The 27,777-nt window shown below is 39.0% G+C and overlaps 1 protein-coding gene across 1 annotated transcript in view; it reads right to left on the bottom strand.

The window, feature by feature from the left end:
• XRCC4 (X-ray repair cross complementing 4) overlaps positions 1-27,777 on the bottom strand; it is a 776,985-nt gene that overhangs the window by 276,938 nt on the left and 472,270 nt on the right. Inside the window, exon 6 of the mRNA XM_035014787.1 lies at positions 14,693-14,838. The gene's annotated coding sequence lies outside the window, so the exon portion shown is untranslated. The remainder of the gene's footprint in view (positions 1-14,692; positions 14,839-27,777) is intronic.

Here is a 27,777-nt window from a genome sequence, read left to right as displayed (position 1 = left end):
TCTGGGCTCCCATTACTGGATTTTTCCAGTTGGCATCAACTTCCGTTCCTAGACAGAATTACAGAAAAAAAAAAGAGAAAACGCCTCATCTTACTGAACAGGATGTTTTATTGCAGATTATCAATTATGTTAGCATTTTGATTCACCTGTACAATGGATCCACTTCTCACAATTCTGAATTGTGAGTAGTGTTTAACTTACAAAAGAATAAAAGCTGTGACGACTAATGCTTTTAGTGCACTTTTTTGCTGAAACAAATCTTTTTTTTTTTTAAGATTTTAAAAAAAATTTATTTATTTGACAGAGAGATAGCACAAGTAGGCAGAGTGGCAGGCAGAGGGAAAGGGAGAAGCAGGCTCTCTGCTGAGCAGGGAGCCCGATGTGGGGCTCGATGACCTGAGCCGAAGGCAGGCGCTTAACCGACTGAGCCACCCAGGCGTCCCGCTGAAACAAATCTTAAGAAAGTTCAGCATTGCCTCTATTGGGACTTTTCTCCTTTATAAAAACTGAAGATGCAAACTTTAAAACCAAATAGATGCTAAAGTGATTCCTATTTGAATACGCTTGATTAGCTGAGGTGATGCTTTGGTGCTTTGTTTAGAAGCATTAGACAGAAAGTCATGTGTAATATGGTTTAATGTGTATTTATTACAACAACTTAAAACACACCTGAGCTCTCTGTCTTCGCTTCCCTTCATAGTACCATAAAAAGTTACTTAGGTCCTAAAATGGTGCTCAAAGAAACTTAAAAAGCACTTTCTATGTCACATGAATAAAATGTACAAGTGAAGGCAATGTGTTTTGATATTATAAAATAAGTATGAAAGGCAGAAATCAAAATGAATCTATTTTTAAAGGTCTGCATTTCATATGGAGTGGTAATGTGCGTTTTATTGTTCATTTTCAAGGCCCAGTACAAAGGAATAGAATATCCCCTCTTCCACAGGTTTCAACAATCCATTAAATTTCAGACATTTTGGTTCCAATAGGAAAGAGGGAAACATTTCCTCATATGTGTTCTAATATACCTTATTTCAGTATCTAAGATGTCTATCACCATAAAAACCAAAGTATACATTTTTTTTCCCCCAAAGAGATTTGCCCTCTTAGTTTAAGCCACTGGGTTAAAAATGGGAAAAAAAAAAGAATGAGAAAAAGAAGGAAAGGTGCAATCACTGATTTTTTTTCTTGCAATGTTCCCCAAGAAAGTGGCACCACTGAGTGATATATGCACCCCAGGGCTAGCAGCTGGAGGGCAAAAACCACTTTTTATCCATGATTGACAAATAATACATAATGAGAAGAGAGAGGCAATTCAAGTTTTAAATTTCACTCTTTCTTTGGCTTTTCAGGGCAGCTGGGCACTGCTATTCTCACTTGGTAACCTTTGAGGTGCTGCCAGGAAAAGGGACCCAAGTGACAACTGTTTCTCTTCTCCTACAATCCCCCAAAGCCTCAGTAAATATGTGTGGCTTGCTCTTTCAAAGAGGATCCAGCTGCTAACAATTCTGCCATTTCTCCTTGGAAGGAAAATCCTGAGGGTCTGGAAATGTATTGCATGGTTATAATGACCACAGTAGAGCGAGTGAAGCTGAGATTTAAAATCCCTAAAAGTGGCATCCATAAGTGGCGAGTCCATTGGTCGCTGATGGGTAAGCAGTTGGAGAGAGAACAGAGAGTCTATAAGAAGAGAAATCAAATCAGAGCTCTGTCACAAGTGAGCTTTAGAAAGTAATGTTGTAGATATGAAACATTTTTCCATTTCATAAAATTAAGACGTTTAATATAAATAAGTTAGGAAGCACGTAAGAGAAAAATCAATGAACTCAAAAACTAGAGATAGCTAATTTAACATTGCTGATCTCTTTTAGATTTCTTTCTACATTTCTGTATCTCTATCTCTATATTTTGTCCATGAGAATACTAATATCCATATCTTCATCTCTCTGTAACTATATCCGCATACATTCCGCACCCTTACATACTTGCACACATATCCTTATATACATTACACATCCTTACGCACAACTAACATCCTAAGTGGCATCTGATGCAGTCTTCCTAATCCCTCTGCCTTCAACCAAAATTGCTTTCCCCCTGTGTTTCCCATCACAACCACAAATGACAATTCTCTCTCCAAATGACAGATATTGACCAGGCCTAAAATCTTAGATTCATCCTCTACTCCTCTCTTTCTCTAGCACTCTGCTCTAATGCATCAGCAATACCTACTGGCTCTATCTGAAGTATTTATTCAGAATCCAGCTAGTTATCATCTTCTCCATCCTACCAACCTGTCCAGCTATCATCATCTCCTGCCTTAATTACTGTGACAGCTTCTTAACTGGTCTCTGTGCCTTGCCTTGGTCTCCTTCCCCTCCAGCACAACGGCAAGGCTGAGACTTACTAAATATAAGTTGGACCATTCACTCTTCTGCACTGAGGTCTCCATTGGCTTCTCACCTCATTCAGAGGAAAATCCAAAATTTATATAAATGGCTAAATGGTCTCTGAATGAGGATGACGTTGGCATTTTGTGCAAAACAGTTTTTCACTGTACAAAATGTCTTGGAGATTACAAAATCTTTGTTATCTCTGCTCTCCCTAAGTGCCAGTAGAGTCCCAGTGTCATTGTGACAACCAAAGAATATCTTACCACAACATTTCTAAATACACTTTAAGGAGGCCGCCCTTCCGCCACCCCTGGCTGGAGAGCCATTTTAGCTTCCCTATTCATACTCGTCCCTTAACACATCTCCACCTACTTGCCTTTGGTTTATTCTGTCATAGTCTTGCTGTTTCTGGGGGAGGCTAACAATCTTGCCATCCAGGTGCCTTGAACTTGCTGTTATCTCTACCTGATAGAGATCTCTACCCACCAAGTTACCTCTATTGTTATAGGTCTTTACACAAATGTCATCTTCCCAGGGAGACAGTCTTCTCACCAATTACTTCATATTTCCTCGCTCTGCTTTATTTTTGTTCCCTAGCACTTCCCACTATTAAAAATATTATCTATTTCTTTATTAATCTCAGTCATTGTAGGCTAGCATTCTCCCTTTATTAGAATATAAACACCATGAGGACAGAGTCTTGGTCTATTTTGTTTATAACTGTATCCTCAATATCTAGAGCATTCCTGGCATATAATAGGCACTCAATTAATAAGGATCACTAAAGATTTTAAAAAGCAGAATTGTTTTTATGTATTGTATATCGGAATAATTTACTAAATTAGTGGTCTTGATCTTTTTTTATGTCAGGAAACTTTCTGAAAACCCAGTGGAAGCTATGAGTCCTCTCCCAAAGAAAATGCCTATTTTCATATACGTGCATGTGAGAAATCCAATGCTTTCTTCACAGGAACTTGAAGACAAGATGAGACAACTAACACAGGAGTAAGGTAGATCAGTGACAAGTAAATGACTACTCTTTAAAGAAATTTTGAGGTGCCAGCTTTAATCTGGAACCCATGAGGGAGAACTTAAGTCAGGTCTTTTCCCATTCTGCTTGTTTTCTAGTGGCCTGGAGGAAAGATTTAACTACACACACATTAAATTTGCAGAGGCAGAAATCAAGAAGGGAGAATTCGCAAATCCAATCCCAAAAGACTTCGACAGTTGAAATAATAGGCCAATATAAACACGATGAGATTTAACAGGGATAAATATGAAGCCTAAAAATCCAACTGTGGAAGCACATGATGAGGAAGATGAGCTTGAACAGAACTTGGAGGGTTCCAGTTGACTGCAATCATAATGTGAGTCAACAGAGATTTATAGCTGTCAAAAAAACTAATTAAGCTTTGAGGCTGCATAAATAAAGTTATAGTAATGAAGTGATTCAATACATTTCTGCTATACCTTGTTGGACCAGACAATACCTGTAATGCTATGTCTAGTTTGGGGTGCCAAAAATCTTGATGGAATGTAACAAACCAGAGAAGACTTAACAAACCAGTTATGAGGGCATTACTAACCAGAAACCATAGGTATTTCACCTGAAGAATGGAAGACTTTGAGGTAACATGATCATGGTCTTTATATATTAAAAAGTCTCCACGTGATTATTGTTATTCCAGAGGAAAAATGAAGGACCAATGAGGGAAAGTGACAGTAAATCATCTTTCCTTACACATGAGAGAGAATGCTTGTGCAGCACACATTGTGAAAATTAAAACGGCTTGCCCTCATCAGAGAGCTGAAGGTTTTATTTTTTTTATTTTTTTTTTTAAAGATTTTATTTATTTATTTGACAGAGAGAGACACAGTGAGAGAGGGAACACAAGCAGGGGGAGTGGGAGAGGGAGAAGCAGGCTTCCTGCTGAGCAGGGAGCTGGATGTGGGGCTCGATCCCAGGACCCTGGGATCATGACCTGAGCCGAAGGCAGACGCTTAACGACTGAGCCACCCAGGCGCCCTGAGCTGAAGGTTTTAGAAAGGAACTTGGTAGGAATGTCACAGAAATAATTAAAGCACTGGATTGTCCTTCTTTAGAGTCCTTCGGGCCATGCAATGCTGTCACCTTCATTGTAGTCTATGAGAATGAGGGGTCTATGAGGGGTCTCCCCACTTATGGGACACTAGTAAGTAACCTCACTGGCAATGTCTCAACGTGAAATCCTGTGGTTCAAATGAGTCTTTTTCCCCTGTGTATAGAATTTCCCTGTATTATCATTAACATTCCTGAATGTAACAACTGGCTTAACTTCTGCGTGAGGTTTCCTGCATGAAGAGGGTGAATTACTCTTTCAAGTATGACTGAGAAAATTGCTTTCACCAGGCCATTGTTAAACGGGGCATAAAGCTCTGGGAAGAGGAGATGAATCTTGGGGAGTTTTTTTCTGAAAGAAAAAGGATCAACATTTCTAGAAGGAATTGCAAATGTAAATATATGGCATCCAACAGGTATTACGAATCAGTATAGCCAGCCAGGTGTAGGACAGCAGTGAGTGGTGGCTTACCAGGCAGCCTGGACCTCATCAAAAATGGACAGGTGTGGGGGGCGCCTGCCTGGCTCAGCTGGTTAAGCAGCTGCCTTGAGCTCAGGTCATGATCCTCGGATTCTGGGATCGAGCCCTGCATTGGGCTCCCTGCTCAGCGGGGAGGCCTGCTTCTCCTTCTCCCTCTGCTTGCAGCTCCCCTTGCTTATGTGCTCTCTCTCTGTGTCAAATAAATAAATAAAATCTTAAAACAAAAAACAAAAAAAACCGGACAGATATAACCAACTCCAGACAACTCTTTCATGTGGTAGGGCAGTCTCAGTGTTGTTAGATTTTCCCATTTTCAGGAAAACCTAGGAATCCAGATTTTTATATGAAATCTTCTGATTTTAAATGCTGGCAAGTAATTCAAATTAAAAACTAAATCACAAAAAGAAACAAGCCCAGTGCTAACACAATACATCTGTATTTCAGAGAGTTTGTGATTGCAGCTGTAAAATGAGTTTCTGGGTTCTCTCCAAAGTCCACTTCACCTTACAGTGCACCTTTGGTGCCCCAGAAAATCAATTCTCAAACCCAATTAAACAAATATTTTTGAGCCCTTAAAAGGGAAAAGCAGTTTGCTAGATATTGGGAAAATCTGAACATGGATAGCTATGATCTTTGTTTCCAAAGTTTACAGCTTTGCAGTCAGGTTAGGACAAACACCAATACAACTATAATTTAAGATTAACATGCAGTTTTATGCGTGGTACAAATACAGTGCTGGGAAGGGAAATACTGGAATCTTGGGAGAGTGAGAGGAAGTTGCACTAAAGAGGACCATCTGTGGTTAGCCACAGAAGATTGTCATAGGTGATAAATGAAGTGGGGAGCCATTCTCAGGGGGAAGAAAGGACATGAGGAAAGGTACAGGGCTAGAAAGAGAGGTATTTCAAGAACTAGCGTTTAAGTAGTTTACCTGGAACAAAGGAGAGGTGTTGGGGATTTGTATGAGAAAACTTCTAAGATCTAAAGATCAAACGCCGGCTAAAGAGTCTGATGTAATTCAACAAGCAGTGTGTGAGAGGCAGGATGAGGAAGTGCTATATCACAGAAAGGGGCAAGTATGCCAGGCTTAAGGCTCAACGGTCCTACCAGTCCAGTCGGTGGTGTAGCCCTGGACAAACCTTTTAAATTCCCTACATGCCATTTTCCTACTTGTCTGTGAGGTGTCACCTACTTCAAAATGCGGTGTGAAATATAAATCATACCAGTAAGTCAATTCTTGTCAACCTTGTCAATTAGGTATTATTAGTGATAGGCCACCTCAAAAGGTTTTGGACTAGAGGTAGCGTGTGATGGGAATTGTGCTTCGGGAAAGATTAACTAGCAATTATGCTCTGAATGCACCATGGGACAGGCAAAAAGGCCACTAGGAAGTCAAGTCGTTTGCAATATACATATTTTCGAGTACATAACAAAGTGCGTAGAGCCTTCTAAATTGAAAAAGTACAAAGGGCTGGTAAGGAAAAGTAAGTCTCCTCTCTTTGAATGTCCTCTAAGCACCCAGCTGTCTTTCCCAGAGGCCATGGCAATGACCAGTTTTTATGTTTTTTTTCCCAGAGATTATCCACATATTTATAAAAACGCACGTATGAACTATTTCAATTTTGGAGCTCCTTTCACTTCAAATTAGAAGGAGAATTTTAGCTGTGCTGCCATGGGAGCCTGCGTTCCATTTCAAGCTGCCATGGCGATGGGAGAATGCAAAATGCTTGGAATGTGCAGGAGCAGCCCTGCGAGGGCACCTGGGGCCGGCCGGGATTTCCAGGTCACCAGAAGGTCCCTGGCTTGCTCCCTCGGGTCGTCTGACCCAGGATTTGAAAAGTATTAACCTTTTAGCTATGAAGAACACTTCTCCACTTTCGAGTTAATCTATGTGTCTGAAAGATGTTGTGTGGTCTCCAGTGATTCATTTCAAGGCCTCTGGAGTTTGAAGATAGAGCTGAGGATGAGAAAGAGAGGTGACGAGTTTCAGCAATTACTTTCTACTGGGCAATCGTTTTGTAAAACTCCTCGATGCCTTTATTAATCTCTATGGTTCAGCTCCACTGGATTTGTGCAAGCTTTTCTTTCTCTTTGCCCTTGTCTAAACTTTGGTCTCAATTGGGGTAGTTTCTTTAAGGGTCCCAGTATATACTATGGACACTTCAGTGACTATGCTTTCACTCATGCTGGTGCCCCTTCCTAAAATACCCTTCTTTGTCCCCCTTGATTAAGGAGTGCTAAGTCTGCAGAGTACTCAGGTTCGTTTTATGCCAGGAAGGCAGAATACTTTAGTAGCCAAGCAACGACACTGTAGGAATTGACTATATGTGCTCAATGCCTAATCCTACCTTTCAACTTTGGGCAAGTTAATCTCTCTAAGCCTCAATTTCTTTGTCTGTATAATATTGATGATAACGATTGGAATTTATAGGGCTGTTGTGGGATTAAATGATATATCATTAAATATATTGGGTACATGGGGAGTGTTTAATAGATGTTAATGTGACGGTAAAGATTCTGCAATTTCTCTGAAGCACATGATTTTCCTTCTCCGGTCTTCTCTACATCAATATGCCCTGAGTCACAATGTAGTGGTTAGTTAAATGCTATCTTTTATTGTTTATTAATCATTTCTTATATTTTTTGATTGACGCCCTCAAATAGATTTTAAATTCTTTAAGCACAGGAACTATGAATTTCATTATAATTCTTTCTGAGCAGACAGTGCCTGTTGCATATTTAAATAGTCAACTATAATTAAAATTGATTATTTTTCAAACTAACATTAGTTTTAGAGAAAAGTCCAATTGCCTCTTTGGGATAAAGATTGGGAAGCACTTTAAGAACAATTATAGGGCAGTGAACAAAAAGAAATTCTAAAATAAAATGAATATTTCCTACTTTGAGGCAGTCATCAAGCCCCAAAATACTATTTCCAGAAAATCTATATTTGGATCCATTACAGCTCTGAAAATTCTAATTTCTCATTTTTTAAAAATCATGGTGAGCATTACCAGTTGCATATAAATCTTCTTGTCAGTAATATCTCATTTCCAGCAAGGTTCTTTTTTGTTACTGGATTCTGGACAGATCACTGGCTGAAATCAATCCATAGATCACAGTAATATCTAGCATTACAGAAATCTTAATACCATACCACTCCTGCAGGCCTATCCCAAAGCTGAGAAATCTAATTTTTCTTGTTTAACATTAGTTTGCAAGCAATCTTTTGGTTTACATTTTTAAGAGGCAATATGTACCATTATATGTGCATGAAACATATTTGCACAGGCCTGTTTTACTATACTTGGACTTAACCCAGCCATTAAAGTTTAATCTTGTCCATGCCATGTGACATGGTTGCTTGCCAACAGTGTAAAAATTTCATAGCGGCAGCCGATTTATTTAATACTTATAACATTTTTACTTTTCTTACAAGGGCATATCAGAAGGAGTATTTGTGTTTTAGGATCATAAAATTCAGTTAATCTGTCTTAGAAAAATGAATGGGTAGATATTAGAAGAGGCAGAGGACACTGATGGTTGTCTCCACAGAAGTATGTGTTCTCCACTTTTCCTCCCCAAGAGAATCCCAATTTTGTTTTACTCATCCCCCTCCTATTATGCAGCCAAGTACCACAGGGAAAACTGACGTAGGGTGGCCACAGTTCCACCACTCCACTGCCTCAAACATTGCTACACAAGTGGGCATGCAACCCAACTTTAACCAAAAACACACAAAAGGGAGCTTGCTGGGGATTTCAGGAAGTTTTCTCTCTTTTATGAGAAAGTTCTGAAAGCTCTTGTTTTTTTCCCTCAAGCCTGTGGTCATTCGTTGTGGTGGGGTTTGTATCTTCTGAAGCCATCCTGCTCCATTCTAAGGATCACATCCTGAGTGGGACAGAACTGAGAGAACTGTAGGGAAATTCAATCAGAACCATTGGATAATTCCTCCTTCAAAGTTTACCTTACCACTGAATTTCCAGGTATGCAAGCCAATAATTTCCCCAATGTTTCATCCATTTTGAGTTTTCTATTGCTTGTGACTGAGGGCATGCTAAATGATACAGAAAAATTCTGAATTTATGCATACAAGCACATTGTTGAAGTCATCACCACCTAATATAAAGATTTTGGGGTGTCTTTGAATGAATCCATTGGAATTACAAGCGAGTTTCTCACCTTTATATTTGTAACTACTGTATTTCAATCCTACATTTTTGGATGGTAACAAAATTAAAAGGAGACAGAAAAAAACACGGCATTAACTGCTAATGATGATTATTTAATTAAACATTATCTTGATTTAGTTGTTGAGATACATTCAAGGAAATAGATCTATCCCATAAATAAAAAGGAATCCTCTAACCTTTAAGAATCAAAATCAAATTGATTTTGATCAATTTGACCTGATTTTAGAAATGTGTATAAATTCAAGTCAATTGAGGTTTGAAAGCTAACCTTGATTTCTATCCCTTTTCAATGATGTCAAATATTTTCACAAAGCAATGCCTTCCTACCTCATCTGTAACACCAGTGATACTCTAACCATTTGTTGATCAAGAAAATTCATAATAGAATTCAGTAAAATTTTTTAGTAAGTTTTAAATTTATTTATTATGAGATTGAAAACCTAGAGACAAAAAAGATGGAGTCATATAACGATATAAGACATATTGTTTATCCAGTTCAAAGAAATACTTCATATATATCTGGATTTAAGGACCTTGCAATAATTCCAAGGTGTGCAAGAGGTAGAATGTAAATGACCAGAGGAAAGGTTTCCATGTGTGTTCAGCATTTTATGTGTGATGAAACCTATATTGCTTTTCATTTTCTTTCCTCCAAAAAACTTTGATCTACATATTATCATTTGCTGAGCATTCCTGGGAGAAGAGAAATCAGCATAATGTGAAATGCTGGGAGCAATGATTTATGCAACACCTCTATTGTGGCCAAGAATTTTACATTTGTTATCTTACGTAAGTTTCATAAGAATCTTTGTTTTACCGATGAGGAAACTGAGGCCTAGAGAAACTAGCTTGCTGAAGCTCATTGAGCTAGTAATTGGACGACTGGGGCCTTAAGCCAGGTCTGGATGTCTCTAGAGCCCATGCTTAACTATGATGTCATGCTACTGGAGAGTACTAAATCAGTCTAGATGTGGTGAAGACAGGAATTCAGAGCTCTTGAATTCCAGACTGGCCCACACTTGTCTCACCTGGCTAATCAAACTGAATGCAGCTTCAGAATTAGAGAATTTGGTAGAGTGAACCCATTGCAAATTTGCAGTAGCGTAGAGATGCCTGGATTCTTAACACAACTGTGCCATTTACTGTCCATGGAACCTTGCATACCCTATTTACCTTCTCTGAGCCCTTATTCTATTTCTTTAGCATGGAAAGAATACAAATTTCACTTCTTATGTCATAGGTTTTGAGGAGTAAGCCAAACTCTATATACTATAAAGTATGCATTATCATTATTTTGTGATTTTCTCATCGCAGCTACTGCTTTTTCACACCTGGTAATACAAAATTGTTACAATGAGAGACATTTATTGTTATTATTGCTGCCACTGCTACTGTTGTTGTTAATCCTATATAAAGAGACCAGATTGACTATTCATTAATTGGGAAGGGGGTTAGAAAAAGGAAAAAAAAGTTCCAGGCTCATGCTTATTGGGAACACCATAATCTAGTACTAGAATGAGACTTTGGAACTGACCTCAAGAGAATATCCAAAGGGCTGTGCCACCATGAAACTTAGAAAACCCTACATTAAAAAAGGAGCACTCTAGACACCTGGGTGGCTCAGCCGGGTAAGCGGCTGCCTTTGGCTCGGGTCATGAGGTCCTGGGATTGAGCCCCCCATTGGGCTCCTTGCTCAGCGGGGAGTCTGCTTCTCCCTCTGCCTGCCGCTCCCCCTGCTTGTACTCACTCTCTCTCTCTGATTTAAAAATAAATAAATAAAATATTTTTTAAAAAAGGAGCACTCTACTTCAATTTTCTCATTTATGAGATGTAGAGTGGATTTTAATAGATGTCTTCGCTTACCCTCTCAAAAAACTGAAAATAAATATTAATGTGGTATATTCATTGGATAGTTTAATTCTCTTTTTTTTTTTTTTAAAGATTTTATTTATTTATTTGAGAGAGAGAGAATGAGAGAGAGCACATGAGAGGGGGAGGGACAGAGGGAGAAGCAGACTCCCTGCCGAGCAGGGAGCCCGATGCGGGACTCGATCCAGGGACTCCAGGATCATGACCTGAGCCGAAGGCAGTCGCTTAACCGACTGAGCCACCCAGGCGCCCCCTTTTTTTTTTTTTTTAAAGATTTTATTTATTTTAATTCTCTTTCAACACTTAAATGAACAAAGGCCTTATTTTTATGACTGTAGAATTCCTTAAAAAGGAAAAATTATGGAGAAATTTACATGTAAAACAATTGAAAAAGTAGAAAATGAAACCGTATTTACAAAGCCAATTAGAAAAATCCATTAATAAAGATATCCCATCAAAGTAATGAGTTCCCGATTTAATGGATTCCTTACTACAAAGATACTCCAAGTGCAATGTTAATATGTTTATTTTTTAATGCTAATATTTCAGATTAGCATTAGGTAGATTTTTCTAGGATTGAGTGCAGTCAGTCTAGGTCCCAAATACCAGCCAGTTAGGGATATGGTTTTTGGATTTTCATCATGCAAAAAAAATAACATGCAATAATAGAAAAAGCTCTGATCTGGGGCGCCTGGGTGGCTCAGTCGTTAGGCGCCTGCCGTCGGCTCAGGTCGTGATCCCGGGGTCCTGGGATCGAGCCCTGCATCGGGCTCCTTGCTCCACGGGAAGCCTGCTTCGCCCTCTCCCACTCCCCCTGCTTGTGTTCCCTCTCTCGCTGTGTCTCTCTCTGTCAAATAAATGAATAAAATATTAAAAAAGAAAAGAAAGAAAAGAAAAGAAAAGAAAAAGCTCTGATCTAAGACATAGAAGTTCTAGGTTCTAGTACTTATTGGCTTCATGAAAGTAACTATGTAACATACTACATTTGCAGATTTCAATTTTATCATCTGTTTCATGGAAAAATACGTGTTTGGTTTTCTTAAAGGTTATTGTAAATGTAAAACACAATGGGTCCCATAGTGCTTGGTAAATTGTAAATACCAACTTAGAATTCTACTAATCACCTTCCCAAAATATTCTGTGCATATGTTTAATTATTCTTTTCATAATATGAATCACTGTTGAAGTTTTAAGAAAACAAAAACCCTACTTGCTCTTTTATGACGGCATTCTGAATGGGATGCATACTAATGCTTGTAACATGGCCGAATCAAATGGCTAATTTCTGTTTTTTTTTTTTTAATTTTATTTTATTATGTTATGTTAGTCACCATAAAATACATCATTGGTTTTTGATGTGGTGATCCACGATGCTCTCTGTTTTTGTTTACAAACCCATATAACATAAATTACTTGGAAAACTGGTTTTAGAATCAAGCTATTAGCAGTTTATACTGTTTGGCTGTTGCTACTTAAGGAAACCCTTAACTAAATCCTCTGAACGTGTATGGTAATAATGCTAACTATATCTAAAATTTATACTAATTTTAACATTTCTTTATACATATTCTGGGATAACTATATTCAGTCTTCATTTAAAAAAAGACTCATAACTACTTTGAGCATTGAAATATTTTCATTATTTCTTCAAAAACAAAACAAAAATAAATTAGTAAATCTTTTCCCTTTCTCCATTCTGGCAGGCTATCATGTGAACTGAAATATGGATAAGGAAGCGTATCTGGGGGCACCTGGGTGGCTCAGTCAGTTAAGTGTCTGCCTTCGGCTCAGGTCATGATCCCAGGGTCCTGGGATCCAGCCCTGCATCGTGCTCCCTGATCCACGGGGAGCCTGCTTCTTCCTCTCCCACATCCCCTGCTTGTGTTCCCTCTCTCACCGTCAAATAAATAAATAAAATCTTAAAAAAAAAAAAAAAAGGAAGCATATCTGGTTCTAATTTCTTTTTTTTTTTTTTTTAAGATTTTATTTATTTATTTGACAGAGAGAGGCACAGCGAGAGAGGGAACACAAGCAGGGGGAGTGAGAGAGGGAGAAACAGGCCTCCCGCCGAGCAGGGAGCCCGACGTGGGGCTTGATCCCAGGACCCTGGGATCATGACCTGAGTCGAAGGCAGACGGTTAACGACTGAGCCACCCAGGCGCCCTTGGTTCTAATTTCTGAACTCAACTCCAGATGTTGTTTTCAAGGTTTGCCTTTTCTAAAAAAAAATTAACTTTTATGAAGACATCTCAGCCCAAAGGGTGAAAAATGGCTGCAGATTAAAATTTTTAATTTTATATCTTACTATTAAACCATGCGTATGAGGGAAGAACAGCTCCAGTAAATGATCCATAATGACCAAAGAGACATTTTCAGTGTAAATATATTATATAGATCTTCCTCGACCTACGATGGGGTCACATGCTGGTAAATCCATCGTAAATTGAAAACATCATGAGTCAAAAATGCATTTAATACACCTAACCTGCCAAATATCATAGCTTAGCCCAGCCTACCCTTAAATGTGCTTACAACACTTGTAGTACCCTCCAGTTGGGCAAAATCATCCAACAAAAGTTTACTTTATAATAAAGTGTTGGGTATCTCATGTAGTTTATTGAATACTGTACTAGAAGTGAAGAACAAAACAGTTGTATGGGTACAGAATGGTTGTAGGTGTATCAGTTGTTACCCTTGTGATCACGTGGCTGACTGGGAGCCACAGCTCGCTGCCCCTGCCCAGTGTCACCGGGAGTATGGCACCACATCTTGCTAGTCCAGGAAAAAGATCAAAATCCAAAACTCTAAGTATGGTTTCCACTGAATGTGCCTCAATTTCACACCACTGTAAGGGAAAAAGCTTGTTAAGTTGAACCATCATAAATTAGGGACTGTCTATATACAACGTTCATATATTGTCAAACATAGAATATGGGATGAGAAGTTTGCCCAAAATGGAAATGCTGTGTTCCTTAAAAGACCCTGCACACTGCAGGGGTAGAGAGAGGACCTTGAGAAGAACTTGTTATCACAGGAGCCTTGGGAGACACTCAGTTTGGCAGTCTGCATTAGCTCTGAAAGCTTGTCCTGGGGACAAAAGTGAGTCACGTGTAACTGCTGAGTATGGGGAACTCCAACCATTCATGAAATTTAAAAAATGTTTACCTTTTAAACAGTCATTTCCAAGCTGTGTCCCAAAGGTCTTTTCCAGACTTTTTATAGTTGAAAGGAACTAAAATTTTTGACAACTGCAAGAAGGCTATTAGCCCAAACAGAATTGCCAAATGTTGAAATACCTATAGTTACTCCCAAAGTAATGGGAAAACCCATGATATACTACTGTCACGCTTTCTTTAAAATAAATTTTATGGATATGCATTTTTATTTTTTTACATTAAAATGACATTCCGTGAGCTATATCTTATTTGAATATAAAGAAAAAGAGATGAGGATGGTGAATAGGGTTGTAAACTAAGAGTTGATATCTCCTAACTTATCAGTTCAACAAACACGTATTGAGAGCTTAATGTATAGCAAGCACGTAGCCATGGAGATCCAAGATATATATGTAAAACTCAGAGACTATAAATAAAGAGACAGAAGCAGGAAATAATTGCAATAAAATGTCATAAGAATTCAGAGAACTGAATTGACTTACATTCACTTGTCATTCATTTAGCTGTGTTTGTTGATCACCTGTTACATGCTGGGCTTCAGAGATACCAAGGTGAGCAGGCCTGACGCAGACCTTTCCTCAGAGAGCTTACATTTCCAGTTGTCCACGTGACAACCCAGATGTTACACCTGCATATCAAAAACACCTCATGTGAAATTGAACTAACTATTTCTACCCTGAAGTCATCTCTTCCTCTGGCATCCCCTCTTCTGTTAATGGCACTTCCATTCTTTCTGTTCTTGAGACCTCAAACATCAAATTGTCAACTCTTTTCCTTTGCTTCTCATAATGGTTCTGTTGATTCTGCTTCCAAATACCTTGGTATCCTCTCTTATCTATCCTCACTCTCACCTTTTAGTACACCTCTCATTATCTTTCACCTGGCATACTGTAATATCTCTTATCTGATTTCACTTGTCTTCTATTTTTTTCCTCTCTCCTTTATATAAATAAAGCTATTAGATGATTCTTCCTAGAGAAGAATACCAATCACATCAGCACCTTGTTCAGGAGTCCTAAAAGTCTCCTCAGTCCTTGTCTAATTAAGCAAAATTCCCGTAGTTTATCATTTATTTCCACCATAAACCGATCCCACTAATCAATGAATATAATTTGTATTTATGTCTAAATTACAATGGCACTGAGTTACTCCCTACAGGGAATATTTCCTTAAATTTCTGGTTCTGATTATCTAACTTTGTTATGGATTTATAAAAGGAAGGAAGGAAGGAAGGAAGGAAGGAAGGAAGGAAGGAAGGAAAAGAGAAAGAAAGAAAGAAAACTGTTTTTCAGCTGATGTATTGGTTTTTTCTGGAGATTATTTCATTCCATTCCATTCTAATAACAATGGCACAGGCTTTCTGCCTTTTTGTATTTTTTTTTCTATTTTTCATTCCTTTTCTTCTCCTTTTTGTTTCAATTTTGTATTTAAATATAGTGTAATATTGGTTCCAGGAACAGAATTTAGTAATTGATCACTTACATACAACACCTAGTGCTTTATCTCAAGAAGTGCCCTCCTTAATTCCCATTTCCAATTTAACCCAACCCCCCACCAACCTCCCCTCCGGCAACCCTCAGTTTGTACTCTTTAAAGAGTCTGTTTTATGGTTTGTCTCTCTCCCTTTTCCCCCCTATATTCATCCATTGCATTTCTTAAGTTCCACATATGAGTGAAATCATATGGTATCTGTCTTTCTCTGACTGACTTATTTCACTTAGCATTATACATTCTAGCTCCATCCACACCATTGCAAATGGCAAGATTTCATTCTTTTCCACGACTGAGTAATATTCCATTATATATATATATATATACATACACACACACACACACACACACCACCTCTTCCTTATCTATTCATCAGTCAATGGACATTTGGGTTCTTTCCATAATTTGGTTATTTTGATAATGTTGCTATAAACATCAGGGTGCCTGTACCCCTTCAAATCTGTATTTTTGTATCCTTTGGGTAAATACCTAGTAGAGCAATTGCTGGGTCATAGGGTATTTCTATCTTTAACTTTTTGAGAAACCTCCATACTATTTTCCAGAGTGGCTACATCAGTTGGCATTCCCACCAACAGTGCAAGAGGGTCCCCCTTTCTCTGCATCCTTGCCAACATGTGTTGTTTCCTGTGTTGTTAATTTTAGCCCTTCTGACAGGTATGAGGTGGTATCTTATCAAGGTTTTGATTTGTACTTCTCTGATGATGAGTGATATTGAACATCTTTTCATTTTTCATTCTTGACTGTGAGAACCAAAAAATGGAGCTGACAAGGCAAGTCCCTCCTACACAGGTGGAGAGAAGGAAGAAATGTATAAAATTGTCAGAGCAAGTAAGTGGATGGGGATGACTGGCAACAGTCATACATCAATAATTTTGGTCCCCATGAGGCACCTGGGTGGCTCTGTTAAGTGTCTGCCTTCGGCTCAGGTCATGATCCCAGGGTCCTGGGATCAAGCCCCACATTGGGCTCCCTGCTCAGCGGGGAGTCTGCTTCTCCCTCTCCCTCTGCTGCTCCCCCTACTTGTGCTCTCTGTCAAATAATAAATAAAATCTTAAAAAATAATAATAATTTTGGTCCCAATCATGCCCATTTGCCAGAGTAGTCAACACTTGTCATCCTCTAGCTTCTCCCTTTTTGGTTTCCACTTATCAGTGCCCATTGCATAAAAAACTCATTGAAGAACCTGACCACTGTTCCATCATGAGAACATCAACACTTATGCCAAGAGCTGGCTCCTAAAGCTGACTTCTGTACCTCACCCTTCAGATGAATGGAACCATAGGCCCTTCACCAAACATACTCTGATTTCTTGTCTTCCTGTCTTCCTTCCCTCTTTCTGAAATGATACCTTCTCATTTCTGCCTATTGCAGTCCCATCATTCAAGTTCTGTATCTTATGCCAGCTACTCTATGACACTTTTCTATCTTTAGATTTGATTGATGATTTCTTTAAATCATCATCTATGCCAAAGAAGCATTCCTGGTCACTTTGAATAATATGACTAATTCAAGACTAATTTTCCCATTTGAATCAAAAAGTGTGAAACATACTTCTATTTTATCAGCTAAAGTAAGACTATCATGTGGTAATAGCATACAGACAATTTATTATTTACTTCATCTTCATACCTTTAAGATACATAATTCTTGGGAAATATTAAACCTTTTGAGAGAGGTACATTATTTTGAAACCTGTACATAAAAAGTTACATGGAATACCTCTATTTGTCCATAGCCAACTCAGCTATGAGAAGGATACTCAGAATTGTAGGCATAAGAGGTAAGACTATGATATAAAAATATTTAGTAAAAAAGGTTAATATACACTTTTCATCTAAGGATCTAAGGCAAACAGCAATGAATATTGTCTCTCAGAGATAGTTTTCCACATATGAGACTATTATGCTTGCGAATCTCACTGTGCTATGTCCAGAAAAGTCTGGAAAAACCTTATGTAACACATCTCCATTTGAGGCCCTTTTTCCTCCTGAAGTATTGGTAAAACTTGACTCAAATCTCCTAAAATTTACACCTTACTTTCTCTTCTTTCTGTCCACTTCACCTCTCTATGAAAGCCTACAGTCCTTATCACCTGTTTTTTTTTCTTTATTTAAATTCAATTAACATATAGTGTATTATTAGTTTCAGAGGTACAGGTCTGTGATTCATTAGTGATATATAACACCCAGTGCTCATTACCTCATGTGCCCTCCTTAATGTCCATCACCCAGTTACCTCATCCCCCCAGCCCTCCTCCCCTCCAGCAACCCTCAGTTTGTTTCCTATGATTAAGAGTCTCTTTATGGTTTGTCTCCTCTGATTTTGTCTTGTTTTATTTTTCCCCCCTTCTCTTATGCTCTTCTGTTTTGTTTCCTAAGTTCCATATATGAGTGAAATCATATGGTATTTGTCTTTCTCTGATTGACTTATTTCACTTAGCATACATCCTCTAGTTCCATCCATATTGTTGTAAATGGCAAGTTTTTGATTGTTGAGTAATATTATTCCATTGTGTGTATATATATATACTGTATCTTTTTTATCTATTCATCTGTCCATGGACATCTGGGCTCTTTCCAAACTTTGGCTATTGTGGACACTGCTGCTATAAACACTGGGGTGCAGGTGCCCTTTCGGATCACTACATTTGTATCTTTGGGATAAATACCTAGTAGTGCAATTGCTGGGTTATAGGGTAGCTCTATATTTACTTTTTTGAGGAACCTTCCATACTGTTTTCCAGAGTGGCTGTACCAGCTTGCATTCCCACCAATAGAGTAAGAAGGTTCCCCTTTGTCCACATCCTCACCAACATCTGTCATTTCCTGACTTGTTAATTTTAGCTGTTCTGGCAAGTGTGAGGTGGTATCTCATTGTGGTTTTGATTTGCATTTCCCTGATGCTGAGTGATGTAGAGCATTTTTTTCATGTGTCTGTTGGCCATTTGTATGTCTTTGGAGAAATGTCTGTTCATGTCTTCTGCCAATTTCTTGATTGGATTATTTGTTCTTTGGGTGTTGAGTTTGATAAATTCTTTATAGATCTTGGATACTAGCCCTTTATCTGATGTGTCATTTGCAAATACTTCTCCCATTCTGTAGGTTGTCTTTGATTTTGTTGACTGTTTCCTTTGCTGTGAAAAACTTTATATCTTGAGGAAGTCCCAGTAGTTCATTTTTGCCTTTGTTTTCCTTGCCTTTGGAGATGTGTCGAGCAAGAAGTTGCTGAAGCCAAGGTCAAAGAGGTTGCTACCTGTCTTCTCCTCCAGGATTTTGATGGATTTAGTTGATCATAAAGTTGAGGGTCCATTTCTGATTCTCTACTCTTTTATAGTGATCTATGTGTCTGTTTTTGTGCCAGTACTATACTGTCTTGATAATTACAGCTTTGTAATAGAGCTTGAAGTCTGGAATTGTTATGCCACCAGTTTGGTTTTCTTTTTCAACATTCCTTTGGCTATTCGGGGTCTTTTCTGGTTCCACACAAATTTTAGGATTATTTGTCCCAGCTCTGTGAAAAAAGCTGATGGTATTTTTTTTTTTAAGATTTATTTATTTATTTGAGAGAGCGAGAATGAGAGAGAGAGAGTACATGAGATGGGGGAGGGTTAGAGGGAGAAGCAGGCTCCTCACTGAGCAGGGAGCCCGATGCGGGACTTGATCCAGGGACTCCAGGATCATGACCTGAGCCGAAGGCAGCCACTTAACCAACTGAGCCACCAAGGCGCCCGGTATTTTTTTTTTTTTTTAAAGATTTTATTTATTTATTTGAGAGAGAGAATGAGATAGAGACAGAGAGAGCATGAGAGGGGGAGCGTCAGAGGGAGAAGCAGACTCCCCGCCGAGCGGGGAGCCCGATGCGGGACTCGATCCCAGGACTCCAGGATCATGACCTGAGCTGAAGGCAGTCGCTTAACCAACTGAGCCACTCAGGCGCCCCTGATGGTATTTTGATAGGGATTGTACTGAGTATAGATTGCTTTGGGTAGTATAGACATTTTAACAATATTTGTTCTTCCAATCCATGAGCATGGAATGTTTTTCCATTTCTTTGTGTCTTCCTCAATTTCTTTCATGGGTATTCTACAGTCTTCAGAGGACAGATCCTTTGCCTCTTTGGTTTAGGTTTATTCCTAGGTATCTTACGGTTTTCGGTGCAATTGCAAATGGGATTGACTCCTTAATTTCTCTTTCTTCCATCTCATTGTTAGTGAATAGAAATGTAACTGATTTCTGTGCATTGATTTTATATCCTGCCACTTTGCTGAATTCCTGTATGAGTTCTAGCAATTTTGGGGTGGAGTCTTTTGGGTTTTCCACATAGAGTATCATGTCATCTGCAAAGAATGAGAGTTTGACTTCTTTGCTGATTTGGATGTCTTTTATTTCTTTTTGTTGTCTGATTGCTGAGACTAGGAAAATGTACTATGTTGAACAACAGTGGTGACAGTGGACATTCCTGTTGTGTTCCTGACTTTAGGGAAAAGCTCTCAGTTTTTCCCTGTTGAGAATGATATTTGCTGTAGGCTCTTTGTATATGGCTTTTATGCATATTGAGGTATGTTCCCATTTCACCTCTCTATGAAAGCCTACCGTCATTAGCACCTGTTATTTTTTTTTTTTTAAGATTTTATTTATTTATTTGACAGAGAGAAAGACACAGGGAGAGAGGAACACAAGCAGGGGGAGTGGGAGAGGGGGAGGCAGGCTTCCAGCCGAGCAGGAGCCCAACGCAGGGCTCGATCCCAGGACCCTGGAATCATGACTTGAGCCAAAGGCAGATGCTTAACCTACTGAGCCACTCCGGCGTCCCCTTAGCACCTGTTTTAATAAGTAAATAAACAAGTGAATACATTCATTGAAGATCTTAGGGGAATTGGGTCTCACTGTGGAGTAGCAGCTTTGTGTCATCTCTTTTTTTCTCCTCTCCTTTCATCAGTCTTTAATTCCATTCCTTTCTATACCTCTCTGATAGGACCAGGAAATTTTTCCACTTTGTCTGGTGAAACAGACTTGTACCTTTAACTTCAAGTGTCTGTGAAGTTTTTTCTGAAGAACTTCAGTGCCCTCCCTGAAAGGAATTCTTGTCAACACAATTTTTTGTTTTTGTTTTATACTAACGCAGATTAGAAATCAGGACTTAATCTAGATACAGCAAGTGTTGGCGAGGATGTGGAAAAAAAGAACTATCATGCACTGTTGGGGGACTGGAACCTAGTGCAGCCACCGTGGAAGACAGTATGGAAGTTCCTCAAAAAGTTAAAAATAGAACTACTCTGTGATCTAGTAATTGCACTGCTAGGTATTTACCCAAAGCATATGAAAATACAAATGCAAAAGGATATATGCACCCCGATGTTTACTGTAGTATTACTTACAATAGCCAAATTACAGAAGCAACGCAAGTGTCCACGATAGGATAAAGATACCACCTCATACACCTAATAAAAAAGAATGAAATCTTGCTATTTGCAACAAAATGGACAGATCTAAAGAGTACGTTAAGCAAAATGAGCCACTCAGAGAAAGACAAATACCGTTTGATTTCACTCTTATGTGGAATTTAAGAAACAAAACAGAAGGGAGGAGCAAGATGGTGAAGTAGGAGACCTGGATTTCGTCTGGTCTCAGGAATTCAGCTGGATAGGGATCAAACCATTCTGAACACCTACGAACTCAACAGGAGATCGAAGAAAAGAATAGCAACAACTCTCTGAACAGAAAAGCGACCACTGTCTGGAAGGTAGGACGTTCGGAGAAATGAATCGGAGGCGATATTCGGGAGGATAGACGGCGGGGGAGGGGCCTCCGACGGCCGCTTCTGGCAAGTGATAGAACCACGGAGCACAAAATCGGAACTTTTAAAAGTCTGCTCCGCCGAGGGACGTCACTCTGGTGGCTAAGCGGGGGGTGGAACCCTCTGGGACAGTGTGGTCTCAGGACCGTCGGGGTCACAGAAAGACCGGGGGTGCCTGAGTGCGGCAGACTCCCAGGTAACGGAGCAGGGAAGCCAGCTGCAGAGGCGGAGCCCAGGCGCGGGCTCTCAGCTCGGGGTGGCCATAAACCGTGATCCGCGGCACAGTCGGGCCCCTGCTCCTCCAGCAGGGACCCGACAAGCGGCAGATCCGGGGAGACTCACCTTCCTCCCCGGGGAGGAGCTGCGCAGGAGTGCACCGCAGGGATCTGCTAGGTTTGGAGACTCCACACCGAGTCGGGTGCCAGAGATAGAAATGCTCAGTCACAGGCCGGGTGAGCATGGAGTGCGGCCGGAGACCGGGGAGACGGGAGTGACTGACTGCTTTTCTCTGGGGGCACACTGAGGAGTCAGGCCCCAAGTTCCCGTCTCCGGCCGAGATTGGGAGGCCGCCATTTTTACTCTCGTCCTCCGAAGCTGTACGGAAAGCTTGCAGGGAACAAAAGCCCCGGAGAGCAAACCCGAGCAGATTACTTAGCCAGACCCCGGCAAGGGCAGGGCAATTCCACCTCCGGCAAAGACATTTGGGAACCACGGCAACAGGCCCCTCCCCCAGAAGATCAGCGAGAACAGCCAGCCAAGACCAAGTTTACTGATCAATGAAAACAGCTGAACGGCAGAACGCCAGCACTAGGGGAATATAGCACATAGAATTCATGGCTTTTTCCCCCTGAATCTTTAGTCTTTCAAAGTTAATTTTTTTAATTTTCTTTTTTTCTTTCTTTTTTTTATTTCTTTTTCCCTTTTTCAACCAACACCTTATCAATACCTTTTTTTAAAAATCTTTTTTATTTTTCATTTTTAGAGTCATATTCTATCCCTTCATAGTAGTTAACCTTATTTTTGATATATATATATAAGTTGTTCTCTATTTAAAATTTTGGGATACAGTTTCTTCTAACAGACCAAATGATACCCTAAATCTCTAGTGTATGGCTTTGTTCTAGTTCCTGCCTGATCACATTCTCTCCCCCCCTTTTTTTTACTTCCTCTTCTTTCTTTTTTCAACCAACTTCTTATCTTATCAATTCCTTTTATAAAGTCTTTTAAAATTTTCACCTTTACAGTCATATTCCATCCCTTCATCTTATTTACCCTTATTTTTGTACATATATAAGTTTTTCTTTCTTTAAAATTTTGGGAGGCAGTTTCTACTAACAGACCAAAATACACCCAAAATCTAGTGTGTGGCACTGATCTATGCACCAGCCTGATCATATTTGATCAAATTCTTTTTTCTTTTTCTTTTTTTTTCTTTTTTCTTTCTTTCCCTTTCTTTTACCCCGGTTTAAGGTCTCTTCTGATTTGTTTAGTGTATATTTTTCTGGGGTTGTTGTTACCCTGTTAGCATTTTGTTCTCTGATTCATCTCTTGTCCTCTGAAAAAAATGACAAGATGGAAAAAATCACCTCAAAAAAAAAGAACAAGAGGCAGTACCGACTGCCAGGGACCTAATCAATATGGACATTAGTAAGATGTTGGAACTAGAGTTCAGAATGACCATTTTAAAGATACTAGCTGGGCTTGAAAAAAGCATGGAAGATTTTAGAGAAACCCTTTCTGGAGAAATAAAAGAACTAAAATCTAACCAAGTCGAAATCAAAAAGGCTATTAATGAGGTGCAATAAAAAATGGGGGCTCGAACTGCTAGGATAAATGAGGCAGAAGAGAAAATTAGTGATATAGAAGACCAAATGATGGGAAATAAAGGAGCCGATCCCATTTACAATTGCACCCAAAACCATAAGATATCTAGGACTAAATCTAACCAAAGAGGCAAAGAATGTCTACTCGGAAAACTATAAAATACTCATGAAAGAAATTGAGGAAGACACAAAGAAATGGAAAAACGTTCCATGCTCATGGATTGGAAGAACAAATACTGTGAAGATGTCAATGCTACCTAGAGCAATCTACACATTCAATGCAATCCCTATCAAAATACCATCAACTTTTTTCAAAGAAATGGAACAAATAATCCTACAATTTGTATGGAACCAGAAAAGACCCCAAATAGCCAAAGGGATGTTGAAAAAGAAAAGCAAAGCTGGTAGCATCACAATTCCAGACTTCAAGCTCTATTACAAAGCTGTAATCATCAAGACCCAGTATGGTACTGGCACAAAAACAGACACATAGATCAATGGAACAGAACAGAGAACCCAGATAGGGATCCTCCACTCTATGGTCAACTAATCTTTGACAAAGCAGGAAAGAATGTCCAGTGGAAAAAAAGTCTCTTCAACAAATGGTGTTGGGAAAATTGGACAGCCACATGCAGAAGAATGAAACTGGACCATTTCCTTACACCACACACAAAAATAGACTCAAAACGGATGGAAGACCTAAATGTGAGACAGGAGTCCATCAAAATCCTAAAGGAGAACATAGGCAGCAACCTCTCTGACCTCAGTCGCAGCAACTTCTTCCTAGAAACATCGTCAAAGGCAAGGGAAGCAAGGGCAAAAATGAACTATTGGGACTTCATCAAGATAAAAAGCTTTTGTACAGCAAAGGAAACAGTCAACAAAACCAAAAGACAACCGACAGAATGGGAGAAGATATTTGCAAATGACATATCAGATAAAGGGCTAGTATCCAAAATCTATAAAGAACTTCTCAAACTCAACACCCAAAGAACAAATGATCCAATCAAGAAATGGGCAGAAGACATGAACAGACATTTCTCCAAAGAAGACATCCAAATGGCCAACAGACACATGAAAAAGCGCTCAACATTGCTCGGCATCAGGGAGATCCAAATCAAAACCTCAATGAGATACCACCTCACACCAGTCAGAATGGCTAAAATTAACAAGTCAGGAAACGACAGATGTTGGCGGGGATGTGGAGAAAGGGGAACCCTCCTATACTGTTGGTGGGAATGCAAGCTGGTGCAACCACTCTGGAAAACAGCATGGAGGTTCCCCAGAAAGTTGAAAATAGAACTACCATACAACCCAGCAATTGCACTACTAGGTATTTACCCCAAAGATACAAATGTAATGATCCGAAGGGATACGTGCACCCCGATGTTTATAGCAGCAATGTCCACAATAGCCAAACTATGGAAAGAGCCAAGATGTCCATTGACAGATGAATGGATAAAGAAGATTTGGTATACACACACACACACACACACACACAGGAATATTATGCAGCCATCAGAAGGAATGAAATCTTGCCATTTGTAACGACATGGATGGAACTGGAGGGTATTATGCTGAGCAAAATAAGTCAATCAGAGAAAGACATGTATCATATGATCTCACTGATATGAGGAATTCTTAATCTCAGGAAACAAACTGAGGGTTGCTGGAGTGGTGTGGGGTGCGAGGGATGGGGTGGCTGGGTGATAGACATTGGGGAGGGTATGTGCTATGGTGAATGCTGTGAATTGTGTAAGACTGTTGAATCCCAGACCTGTACCTCTGAAACAAATAATACATTATATGTTAAAAAAGAAGAAGATAGTAGGAAGGGAAAAATGAAGGGGGGGAAACTGGAGGGGGAGACGAACCATGAGAGACTATGGACTCTGAGAAACTGAGGGTTCTAGAGGGGAGGGGGTGGGGGGATGGGTTAGCCTGGTGATGGGTATTAAAGAGGGCACGTACTGAATGGAGCACTGGGTGTTATACGCAAACAATGAATCATGGAACACTACATCAAAAACTAATGATGTAATGTATGGTAATTAATATGACATAATAAAATTTAAAAAAAAGAAATATAATTAAGACAGCACCTTCTAAAAAAAAAGAAAAAAGAAACAAAACAAATGAAAAAGGGGCTTGGGGGAAGAAAGACAAACCAAAAAGTAGGTGGTTACCAGAGGGAAAGTCAGTGGGGAGATGGGCAAAACAGATGAAGGGGATGAAGAGTACACTCATCATGATGAGCACCGAGTAATGTAGAGAATTTTTGAATCACTATATTGTACATGTGAAACTAATATAACACTGTCTGTTTACTACCCTGGAAGCAAAATTTTAAAAAGTGAAAGAAATCAGGACTTAAATCACGTTGATGGAATTAACATACATTATATGTGGTGACATGAAGATATAATCAGTTTTATTTTTGAAGCTTATAGCAGGAAGAGATCATGTCTATTGGGCTTGATGGTGTGGTGCCTAATTCGGAACCATAAAATAAAAGCTTGGTTTTTGTTTTGTAATCAAAGATAATGCTACTGATGAGATTAATTATAATTCAGATATCAGACACTCATAGCAGTTACTTCTGTGAATAGTGGTCTGTATCCTAGAGATTATCCATTGCAATGACTAGGCAAGTCTATTTGTTATCGTATAATTTAAAATATGAGCACAGTATATGTTAAAAGTTTTCAGAAGAGTGAGCCAATAGGTCAAGGCATATAAGTTATCTCCCTCAGTAGATAAATAATAATATTTATCACTAGCTTCCTTAATAAAACTATAGTGAAAACTGTAGTGAAACATTTCCACGGGCATTGTTCTTCCCCTGGAAGGAAAGGCTGAAAGTGTTAGGTGTATGATGTGCCAGAAAATTTCAAAGTCTCTCACCAATACTGCCAATCCTCTGTGGGAAAATGGCTCTACGGTGATACTGAATTACTGTATATAATGAATAAGATTTTCTAACTAAATTTGGAATTTGAAAAAAAAATCCTCTTGAGTCTTAACTTTGTGCCATGTTTTTTAAAAAAGCAGGAAAAGGAAGGAATTATATAGGAAAGGACTGAAAAAGAGTCTATGTACATCTCAAGAAATTTAACAATTGTCTTTATTAAATGTTATCTTCTTTCAAGAATTTACAAAAAAGGAACATACAAAGTTTATTAGTGGTACCATAGAAAGAGGATAACATATTAATCATAAAGACATGAAATCAATAAAATGGGTGTTTTCTACTTTGAACAAAAGACTTACTATTTTAGTAGTCAGAGTAAGTGCATGAATAAAAAATTTCTGATGTAAACAATAAACCTTTTGACTGTTTGGGGGGTACTATTGATCCAAATACTACCTGCTGACTAGGGCTACTCAATCTCCAACTACCCAACACTTTCATGGCAATTTTGTAGCTGAGGCCTTTTGAGTGCCTGTGGGGAGGTCAGGTTGGTGGCATTTACCAAAAATATTTCTTAGTTTACACATTTGTTTTGACTTGAAAAAGTTCTAGTTAGCCCTAAGTTCATGGGCCAACCATATCTGTTTACATCTGCCTCCTTCCTAGTATTTGCACCTCACTTCTGCCTTAAGAACAAGGATGCAACTTTCACAGAGACTCACAGATTCAAAATGTGAAAATATCTAATGAATTGCAATGGAATCAAAACCAGGAGATCAAGATTGTTCCCCATGTTCTCCCAATTTCCTCATGGGATGCAGCTAACTTTCTGTTTTCTTAGCTTTGGTTGCTGCTTACCTTCCCCAAAGCATCTACAGGTTCTTCTTTGATAAAACAAAATGAACACGATTCTAAATATTATTTTGATTTCTGAGACCTCTTGTTCCTTTACTTAAATACATTTAGTGAATTTCTTATGATGTATATTATATGAATTGTTTGAGAATGACAAACCACTATTTAGAGCTACCTAGAGGTAGCTGCATGACCTAGAGGATTGTCAATCACTGGGTTTTCCTTAGAAAGTCAGATTGTGAGGGGCGCTTGGGTGGCTTAGTCGGTTAAGTGTCTGCCTTCAGCTCAGGTCATGGTCTCAGGGTCCTGGGATTGAGTCCCATATCAGGCTCCTCACTCAGCAGGGAGCCTGCTTTTCCCTCTGCCTGCCACTCCCCCCTGCTTGCTCTTTCTCTCTCTCTGGCAAAATAAATAAATAAAATCTTTAAAAAAAAAAGTCAAATTGTGAATGAATTTTATTAATGAAAAAATCATCATATGAAAACAATCTAATATATGATATACTAGTATAGTAATATACTATATACTCTAATTATAATATAAATATACCCATTTGTGTTTGCAATAGGCATGTATGTTTAAATGCAGATGGATTTCATTTTCATGCTGCCCCATGTCATTGTTTGTCTTTGGTAGAAATAGAATTCACTTGGAGCTATTCAGTACCTAC

This window comes from Mirounga leonina, unplaced genomic scaffold (genome assembly GCF_011800145.1).
Source record: "Mirounga leonina isolate KUSES-001 unplaced genomic scaffold, KU_Mleo_1.0 Mir_168, whole genome shotgun sequence".
NCBI lineage: Eukaryota > Metazoa > Chordata > Mammalia > Carnivora > Phocidae > Mirounga > Mirounga leonina.
Note: the sequence above shows the minus strand (reverse complement) of the source record. Positions and strands in the feature narration are given on the sequence as shown.